Genomic DNA, 10874 nt, shown 5'->3' with positions numbered 1-10874 from the left:
GGCCCTTCCGTTCTATTATCGGGTATGGTCCCACATATCTAGGTGCAAGCTTGCTCCTAACTCGGAAGCGCTGAACTTTCTTCATGGGTGTATCCTTGAGGTATACATAGTCACCTACCTTAAACTCAAGTGGTCGTCTTCTCTTGTCGGCATAGCTCTTTTGTCGTGATTGTGCTGCTCTCATATGTTGTTGTATGATTTGCACCTTCTTCTCAGCTTCGTTTATGAAGTCGATGCCATAGTACCTCCTTTCACCAGGTTCAATCCAGTTTAACGGAGTCCTGTACTTTCGACCATACAAAGCTTCGAACGGAGCCATCTTGATACTCTCTTGATAGCTATTGTGTAAGAGAATTCAGCCAAAGGTAACCATGACTCCCAAGATCCCCTTGAAGATAATGCACAAGCTCTCAGCATATCTTCAAGCACTTGATTGAGTCTTTCCGTTTGACCCGAGGTTTGGGGATGGTACGCGGTACTTCTTACCAGACTAGTCCCCAAACTCTTATGCATTCGCTCCCAAAAGTGAGCGGTGAACTGCGGTCCTCTATCCGATATGATGGTCTTGGGAATACCATGGAGCTTGACAATCTCAGCCATGTATATATCAGCATACTCAGGAGGTCTGTACGTGTTTTTAACTGGAATGAAATGAGCCGACTTGGTCAACCGATCTACGATCACCCAAATCGAGTCATTCCCCCTTCGTGTAGTTGGCAAACCTGTGATAAAGTCCATGCTTACCTCTTCCCACTTCCACTCTGGAACTGACAATGGTTGCAACAACCCTGCAGGTTTCATGTGTATAGCTTTGACTCTGCAACACGTGTCACAACGGGCCACATATGCTGCTATCTCTTTCTTCATTTTGGTCCACCAAAAGTGAGATCTCAGGTCTTGATACATCTTACTACTCCCAGGATGGATAGAATGCTTTGAGAGATGTGCTTCATCCATGATGCGATTCTTTAGCTCTTGATCCTTCGGAACCACCAGCCGATGCTGAAACCACAATACACCTCTCTCGTCTACCCGAAACTGAGTCCTTGGGTCATCCTTGATCTTTTCTTTGATATGAGAAATACCCTTGTCTATTTTCTGACTTTCGATGACTTGGCTCTCGAGTGAGCAACTGAGCTATATGTGGCATAGCACTTCAGGACGCATGAGATTGAAACCATCTTCAAACAAAGGCTGGACCATTGATAGTGTGGTTTACGACTCAAGGCATCTGCCACCACATTAGCCTTGCCTGGGTGGTAGTGGACCTCAAGATCGTAATCCTTGATTAACTCTAACCATCTTCGCTGCCTCATATTCAGCTCGGATTGAGTGAAGATCTACTTCAGGCTTTTATGATTTGTGTAGATATGACACTTGTTCCCCAGCAGATAATGCCTCTAGATCTTCAAAGCATGCACAATACCTGCTAGCTCAAGGTCGTGAGTCGGATAGTTGACTTCATGTTTTCTCAACTACCGTGAAGCATAAGCTATAACTCTGCCTTCTTGCATCAGCACACATCCTAAACCATTTTTCGATGCATCGCAGAACACATCAAAAGGCTTCTCGATATTTGGTTGTGCAAGAACAAGAGCAGTGGTCAGTAGCTTTCGCAAGGTGCGGAAGGCTACTTCACACCTCTCTGTCCAAGCGAACTTATGATCCTTTTGTAGCAAACTAGTCATTGGCTTAGCTATCTTGGAGAAGTCGGGAATGAAACGACGATAATACCCGGCTAAACCAAGAAAGCTTCGAACTTCCGAGACAGAAGTTGGTGCCTTCCAGTCCATGACTTCTTGTACCTTTGATGGATCCACAACAATTCCTTCTTCTGATAGAATGTGCCCTAAGAAAGGAACTTTCTTCAACCAGAACTCACACTTGCTGAACTTTGCATATAACTGATGTTCTCACAGTCGTGTTAACACGACTCTTAGATGCTCAGCATGATCTTGCTCATTCTTTGAATAGACCAGGATATCATCGATGAACACCACAACAAACTTGTCTAACTCTGGCATAAAGACGGAGTTCGTCAGATACATAAAGTATGCAGGAGCGTTCGTCAATCCAAAGGACATGACAAGATACTCATACAGCCCATATCTGGTGGAGAAAGCTGTCTTCTGTATATCCTGCGGGCGGATCTTGATTTGATGATACCCAAACCTCAAATCTATCTTGGAGAATACTTTTGCCTTGGACAACTGATCAAACAAGATATTAATCCATGGTAAGGGATACTTATTCTTAATCATTACTGCATTGAGTGGACGATAGTCCACGCACATGCGCAGCGATTGATCCTTCTTTTTCACAAACAACGCCGGACAACCCCATTCTGACGAACTTGGCCGGATGAAACCTTTATCCAGCAACTCATTCATCTAAGTCTTCAATTCAACGAGCTCATTAGGCGGCATCCGGTATGGCCTTCTAGAGATCGGTGTTGTGCCTGGTATCAATTCTATAGCAAACTCCACTTCCCTATCCGGGGAAAGTCTTGGCAACTCTTCGGGAAAAACATCAGGAAACTCACACACCACCGGTATGTGCTCTAGTGGAACCACCTGTACTGCACATGAAAGACTAGCAAAGTCAAAGCGTCGGGGTAATCTGACCTGAAGCATACTCTCCCCCTGCGGATCTTTAAGGGAGAGAGTTCGGTGTTCAGGATCTATAACAGCACCCTAGTCAGTCATCTTATTCATTCCAATGATAACGTCCAAAACCAACCCTGGCATGACCACAAGGTTTACATGAAACCTTCGGCCACTGATATCCAAGATAGCCCCTGTTACTGCTTTATTAGTCAACACATCAACCCCTGCTGAACTGATGCGATAACCACAGCCCAACTCGGTAACTGGTTGATCATGCTTTTGTGCAAATGCTTGGCTCATGAATGAATGCGATGATCCAGAATCAAACAAAACAACTGCAAGATGTTGGTTGATAGGGAACATACCAGCTGTTACCAGTTCTCCTTTCGGGATCTCCTCTAGCGAGGTATGGTGCACACGGGCTGGGTAGGTCGTCTGGTGCTTCTTGGGGTAGGGACATTCTTTAGCAAAGTGCCCCATCTTGTGGCAGTTATAGCACGGCCCCTTGGTCATGGCATTGGCAGCAGGTGCTGTAGCTTGGTTTGCCTTTGGCTTGGCGGGAGCTACTGCTACCTTGTACGGCTTCTGCTGCGTTGGATGCCCTATGTTCCTCTTCTACGGCGGTCGGAACCTAGCACCCGGGGCAGGAGGATGATACTGCTGACGCCCTGCCACTGGTGCCCTGGACTGAGATGATCCGGCTTCGAAAGCCCTCTTGCGTGACTTGGATGCACTATAGTTATTATTATTGTTCTCTTGAGTGAGACAGTCACTGATGTAGGCATTGAAGGTAGCCTGGGTCCCTGTACCCATGGTCTTCAACATCTTTGGGCTCAAACCTCTTTGGAAACTAGCGATCTTTTTGGCCTCTGTGTTCACGAACTCGGGAGCGTAACGAGCAAGATTATTAAAAGCGTGCAGATACTCTTTCATAGACTTAGTCCCTTGAGACAACTTCATGAACTCTCCAACCTTCATTTCCACAACACTCGGAGGAATATAATTTCCCCAAAAGGCGGTGGTGAAGCAGTTCCAGGTGATCAGGGTGCCCTCTGGGTAGGTGGTGCGATGATGGGACCACCATATCCCAGCAGGCCCCTGCAACTGATGCGCTGCATACTCTGCATTGAGTTTTTCGGTCATTCGAAGGAGACAAAACTTCTGTTCCATGGTGTTAATCCATTCATCCACCTCGAGCGGTTCCAGGGCCTCCTTAAAGACCGGTGGTTTAGTATCCATAAAGTCCTTGAAAGAGCTGTACTGGTTTACTTCACGGCCGCCTTGGTTATCCTCACGGCGGGTGTTGTCGGCGATATTGCGCAGGGCTTCTTCCATGTTGCGCTGCATCTGCTCCATGTTGTGTTGGCTCCCTAGAAACTACGTGAAAAACACGTCCACACTGTACGGAGGAGGTGGTGGTGGTGGCGGTGAGGGTGCTCTTCCCTCATTCCTGCGAGCCCCACCTCCGGAGGAACCTTCTCCAAGACCGGGGTTGCTGTTACCCCCGCCACGCGTTTGCACCATATCCAAGATTGCCAGCATACATACACTGGACTTTTAGCATTAACACAGCTCAACACATAAAGTCTTACACATCCAAGATCCAACAGATTACAAGACATGTCATGCAACAACAACAACAAAAGAGGAAGGACTAGCTCTAGAGCCCTAGCATCTACTCTCTCTGGTCACTGTCCATGCCGGAGCCTTCCTCGTCCTCGTCTCCACTAGCGGCTGCCTCCATCTCTGGATCCTCATCCATCTCATCCTCAGAGTCCAACTCCGCTGCTCCAGGCAGGTGGTGAGGGTGGAGCTGGTTATGCAGCTGGTGGATCTCCACATGTAGGTTCTCATTGTACTCCTCAACATTAGCTAGCTGCTGCTCAAGCTCTAGCTGTCAGGCCCTCAGGGTGTCCTCCTCGTGCCAGGCTTCATTCCTCTGACCAAGCACATGAACTAACATGCGCTTGCAGTTCCTGTGAGTAGTGGTTACCCTGTCCCTCTGCTCTCTCACTGCGAGCAGATCCTAACTCAGCTCACTATTCTTCTGGACTGCCTGGTCCCTCTCCAAAGTCACACGGGCCAACTCTGCCTGCAGCCTTTCAACCTCACTATCGAACTCACGCTGTAGCTGGCGCTTCTCATCCTGAACTGTCAGAAGAGAACCGGACAAGCGCCCCAAACAACGCTCTAGACCCCCATAGGTCTTCATCAAGGCAAACATAGCACTCATAGCTGTGCTGTCACTGTGCTGATCCTCATCCGCACTCCTCTCTATAGTATTCGCCTCAGACTGATCCCACATCGAAGTGTAGGGGTCACCCCGGGGAAACACCCCAGCGAAGGCGTGGGCCAGCTCCTGCGGAAACCTCTCCATGATGTCCCTTAGAACCGCAAAAGCAGCCCTGCTGGCACCCTAGAAAGGTGTGGTACCTTGGGACTCGTGTTGACGGTTCTTAAGTATCAATTTTAATTATCAAATAAACAAGGGAAAGCACCAATATACAAACAACACCTAGAATTAGGGTTTGATCTGACAGAATTCCACGAGTTTTGTTGTTTATCTATTTCTGCAGGGGGTTATGAGGAAATAGGGAAGAAAGGCCCACATGTCGGGTTTACATAGAGATATTAACGTGCCGCGCAATTTTCTATCATCTAGAAGACTCGAGAAGCCACGGGAACAAACGGGAGACCGATCGGGCTCGGGGGCAAGGCGCCCGCCCTCCCCCCTTGGGCGCCCGCCCACCTCTGGTGGCCAATCACGATAAACCTCGCGGATTATGCTCCACCGACCTAAAGGATCAAGGATAACCGTTCAATCAATGTCGGTTTGATCCGACGGCCCACGTTCACCTGAGGGGACAATACAAGCAGACCCCCTGGCCCCTGGAGGAGAACAAGTTCATTATAGAGTTAAGAGGTGCCTTCGAAGGATAACCTTTCCTCTACATAGACTTAGGGCTTAGCATCCAATGTGAGAGTAGATTAGTTCTACTAGATTGAGAGAGATAGAGTGGAGGTGTAGATCGGAGGAAGCCTGGCCTGTCGGTGTCTACTCCGAGGTTGTACCTGCGGGATCAAGTCTTCTAACCCGAGGCTTGCTCCTAGGATTCTTCAGTATTTCGACTTCTAAATTCTAGTAAGTTCTTTATTTTATTGTTCTTTGGTTTATGAGTTTACTTTGATCTCTTCGCGTAGAGTTTAGAGTAATCATCTCTAGCGTAAACATGGTGTTTGGGCTAGGATACTCATAGATATCCCCTGACTAGCTAGACCGTGGTAGTAGCGAAGAACGTGACATTTCCAAGTTACCTTTGTAGCCCATATCCCGTTAGTAGGATCGATAGGGTTTATAGGTGCGGGTCGAACATCCTCTGTGGTGTCTAGATTCCGTGAGCCTCCCCAACAGAACAGTAGATCATCCTCACCAAGGTTAGAATGAGAGTGCAGTTGTAGTCTTCTCTATACATCACTCACATCGAGTCACATTCTTTGTAGCCTAAAGGTTAGTAGTAATAGACCGGGTTAGTCAGATGCACTCTTTCTTCTAGTGGTAAAAATATAAATACGATACTCTGGATAACATCCTGGGTGAAGTGCTCACCGATATTCGTGCACTTGTGGATTAATTCTATTTGCATTACAAAATATCAACAACTCGTACACCCAGCCACCCCAGGCGGGGTCACCTCCACTGGTAGGGATCACTGCCTCAATCCCTACCAGGGTCCTGTCACCGAGCTGCTCTTTGTTCCAATAGTAGCGAGGTTCCCTTCCTTCGGGATACCCCATCGAACTGAGCACTCTCCAAAGCAAGGTAGGCATCCCAAACTCCTCTAGGAACTTGCTCTTATGACGCGAGCTCCTAGATGCCAACTGATGGCGAGGGGCCCGCCCACCAGTGGACTTGCGAGCGGTGAGCCTAGTGCGTGCCATCTACTAAAAATAGAATACCTTGGGTAAGACTGAGGATTATCTTTTGTTATCTTAATTGAAATTGGGACAGATTTAAATAAGGGGAGGAAGTAAGCAATGATATGGAATGAACATGACGCATGCACAACTTATGATCTCACAAACTTAGGAACAAAAATCAATACTAATCGGTATATGCGGTGGCACACACGTTCTCTCATAACGTAACTAGCGTTCTATGCGAGAACGTGGTTAGCATACGTGCAGAAAACTCATTTCAGTCCGACCACAGTATGAACATGCAGAACGAGAATTTAAAGCTATGCACCCCACACACATAGGCACCACACCTATGCATATGGCGTACCACTACCCACATCATCGCCCTAATGGCGGCATCGCCTCTTAGGACGAAATCTCCCAACATACGGTACTGTTCCTAGGCACACTGAAATATGCGTGCATGACACAACACCTTAAAACACTCTCCTAGACCGGCAGTGTATCCGATCATGCTCTCACAGCTCCCACTTACCGAGGCGTAGAGGAAAATTGATCCATACATTACCACTCAAATGAATGGCACTCATACTATTACACGCCGTATGAGCGACGAAAGAGAAATATGATGCATAACCCCCAAGTCAGTACTTAACTAGCCACCTTAGAGTCCTTAACTGGGCATAAAGGATATGACCAAAGGCACACTGTGTAGTTTTCCAAAAACTCATTTTAACACCTTGATTATCATTAATTGGAGAGTTAACTTTTATTAACTGGTTTAAGTTTGGTTTAGAACGTACTTATGAACAGTAACTCACTAAACCTTGCTCTAATACCAGCTGTAACAGAACCGCCCAAATTATAAGAGATTAAGCCTAATAGTGAGAGAGCACGGAGCGAGCCAGGCTCAAATAAAATGCCCGATTCAGTCATTCCTTGGAAGCCTGGTTGAGGGGGAGGTTTTGCACGTGGTCAGCCTGGCCGAGACGATTGACCGGGCAACCAAACACCAATACCCTGCATCTCGAGAGCCTGGTTGAGGGGGATGCAAGGAACCAAACACGCCCTTAGTGTCAAGATGGTAATGGGTACCCGAAACCCGAGTACCTGATGGGTTTTAACTGATATAGAGACAGGTATGGAAAGAATTTTGTACCCGTGGATACGTTATTGGGCAAATTCTTGTACCCATCGGGTATAGCGGGTACGGGTATGGATGTATACTACCCATACCCACCTACCCGCGGGTAATAAATACCCATAGAAATAACTACCAGCTCAAATCATTTTAGCCTAGCCCATGAATCACTACACCACAACCCTTAATCAGCGACTGACTTGAAGTTGTTGTAAGGGGTGTACAGCGATGGATAGTCCGTGGCTAAAACTTACAACGACGGACCTCAGCAGTTGCTATTGAAGCCGTCGTTGTATGTATAAAGCGACGGACTTTATCTTTAGCGACGGACCGTCCATCGCCCCGACAATTAAATAGGTAAAAAAAAATAATCCACATATATTTAAATCTGGACCCATTCAGAACTAATACAATAACATACACAAATGGGCACATTAATCATACTTTCATACATACATATCAAATGAGTACATAATCAGTTACAACATAAGTTTTCACACTAAAAAATGATATGAATGTGCTGCTGTTTTTCCATCCTTCAAGCAAAAACCACCTAAGTGCCTGGAAAGATAGAAAGGGATGTGAGATACATATTTATTAAGCATTGATTTAATCTTCAATTCTGAATTTCAAGGTGCAGGTAGAGTAAATAACAAGATAAAGCTTGTAGCAAACCATCACTACGTTTACTTGCCTCCAATGAAGTGAAGACTGCTCTACATACGATCTGAAGCATTGCCACATGCTTAATAGATATTATAATATCAGAGAGAGAATTCATTTTAACAGATACCAACAGTAGTTAAAGCACTCATATTCTTTAGCCCGACATACAAGCCAAACAACATGCAAAGTGCCAAGTCAAATGCAGCACGGCTACTTAACCTTTTTATATCTTTTAATCCATAAAGGATATTATGGCAACCAAAATCATTTTCAGAACCTACAGACTAATATCTACAACTTTCATAAAGAAGACATATTTTTAGCATGCCTTTAAGATAGCCTAACCCATAGTTGAAAACAGACCTCAGAATCTGCTCGAGAATTGAGAGAGCAAGGTTCACATTTATACCCAAATCTTTAAGTCCAAAAATTATGAAATTTAACCAAAGATCAGAGAATTCCATATCCTATAACTTTGTTATTACTAACATTTGCAGAAAGAACCAATTAAATGGACTTGAGCAAGACCTAATATTAACTGAAAATCCTGCTGAGGAAACAATACCTTGAGCTTTGAAAAAATCTATATCTAGAGTTTCCCTTATCCAAACATCATGATTTCTACCAATCTGGAAAGCTATGGGAAAGTACTACAAGTCTATTATTCTTTTTGAAGTCCCATAGTGCCTCTAAGGTTCCCAAAATACACTTATATCTAGTTCTGCCAAAAATTTCTTCACAACATGACAGTGAACTTAGAAAAATCATATCTCTCAAACCATTCAAGATAAAATCATGAAACTTCACGAGCCCATAGATCTGAAGCTCCTCTACAACTTTCCTATTATCAACATTTGGAGGAAATGAAATTTAGGTCACAGAAACTACAGGCGTAGATACAGACCATGGAAGTAGAAGAGGACTGCATATACTCCTTAAGTACCACTGCATATACGACAGTACTCAACTACTCATTTGAAACGGCCAGATGAGCTAAACACAAATGCTAATTAAAATTTGTAATAACGCATTGATACAGTAGCTTCAGATCTAGGGAAGGGATGTGTCATCGTACTCGTACGTTTGCACTACTGGATTCGTCGGCGAGGTGCGGAGGTCAGCGAGCCTGTAGGGGCGAGGTCGGGGGAGGCGAGGCTGAGTGGCTGACGATGTCGATGAGGTCGCGGAGATGCGGACTGGCCAGGCGCCGAGGCCGGTGGATCGACGAGCCGGCGAGGTTCCCGTCGTCCGTCGGGGTGCTGGATGGGAGAGGGCGTGCTGCATACGCCCTCTGCTGTGCGGTCGCCAGCCGCCGTGCCCGTGCGGCTGCAGGAGCATCGAGCAGAAGCTGAGGGGCGAGGGCGTGCCCGTGCGGCCGTGAGGGCGTCTTGTGCGGTGGCAAATGGAGCTGTCGGCTGAGGATGTGCCAAGGCTTATATACTTAGGTTTGGTTGTTGGGCTTTTAGTGGGCTGCATCTTTCGGACCCCCAATTTCTATAGCCACGGACTATCCGATATTGTTTTTGATCTATAGCAACAGACCGTCCAACGTAAAAGAAAAAAAATTATAGCAACGGACCATCCATCGCCCTATTTGGTTTTAGCAACTGACCGTCCTTCACTAACTTTTAGCGACTCACCGTTCTATGCTAATTAACTGCTTTTAGCAACTGGAGTCAGTTGCTGATTAAGGGTTGTGGTGTAGTGAATGCGGCGGCTTCGGACTCACTCGGGGTTGGCCGTATAACAGAACCGCCCAAATTATATGAGATTAAGCCTATAGTGACCATTTGCACAGTCGAACCATCAAGCTTAAACCCATATAACCCCGGCAGTTTGTGAAATCTCGAAGGATTTCAAACCACAACTTATACATACAGCTAAGATCGTAATAAGTTCAACGGTCACCATTCACAAGTACATCCAGTTCGCAACATTCATCACATACATCGGAGTTACTTAAAGTTATTACAAACCAAGTTCACGAGTAGCGGAAGCTTCATAGTTTTAAAATAACACACACGCTCAGTCTGATACAGTGCCATAGTTTGATCATTCCCACAAAAGCAGAAGAGGAGGTAGAGTGACCATCGCCCTTGGTCTAGTCATCACCCATTGCTGGGTACAAGCAGTGAATGGAATAACCATAATACATCTGCCCATCTGCAAAATAACATGGGAATGGAACCCTGAGTACGAGAATGTACTCAGCCAGACTTACCCATCATAAACCAAAAATAAAAGACTCTTCAAGGATCATGAAGGCTGTAAAGTGGGGTAGTTGAAACCTTTTGCGTAAAAGCGTTACCCGACTAAAAGTATATCCAATCAATTCCCTCTTCTTCTTTAATTAGCTCAGGTTAGGTATTATTACCTATCATCTAGATTTGCACCTATACTATTGCAAACAAGTATTGGAATATGATAGTAAATTATCATAGCATTCACAAAACATTACTTATCATGACCCAAGTGTTTCATAGTCCTTACTACGAGGACGAAGCTCATGTCAAGTGCTCACTATCCAGGAGCGATGGCGATTC

General features: G+C 45.7%; 1 long non-coding RNA gene across 1 annotated transcript; it reads right to left on the bottom strand.

Annotated features, from left to right (window-relative positions):
• LOC110434007 lies at window positions 8022–9729 on the bottom strand. Its single transcript, XR_002451456.1, has 2 exons — window positions 9413–9729; window positions 8022–8226 (listed from the first exon to the last, which is right to left on the bottom strand). It is a non-coding gene; the product is annotated as an uncharacterized LOC110434007 (long non-coding RNA).

Source organism: Sorghum bicolor, chromosome 3 (genome assembly GCF_000003195.3).
Source record: "Sorghum bicolor cultivar BTx623 chromosome 3, Sorghum_bicolor_NCBIv3, whole genome shotgun sequence".
NCBI lineage: Eukaryota > Viridiplantae > Streptophyta > Magnoliopsida > Poales > Poaceae > Sorghum > Sorghum bicolor.
The sequence above is the reverse complement of the archived record's forward strand: the minus strand, read 5'-3'. Positions and strand labels throughout refer to the sequence as shown.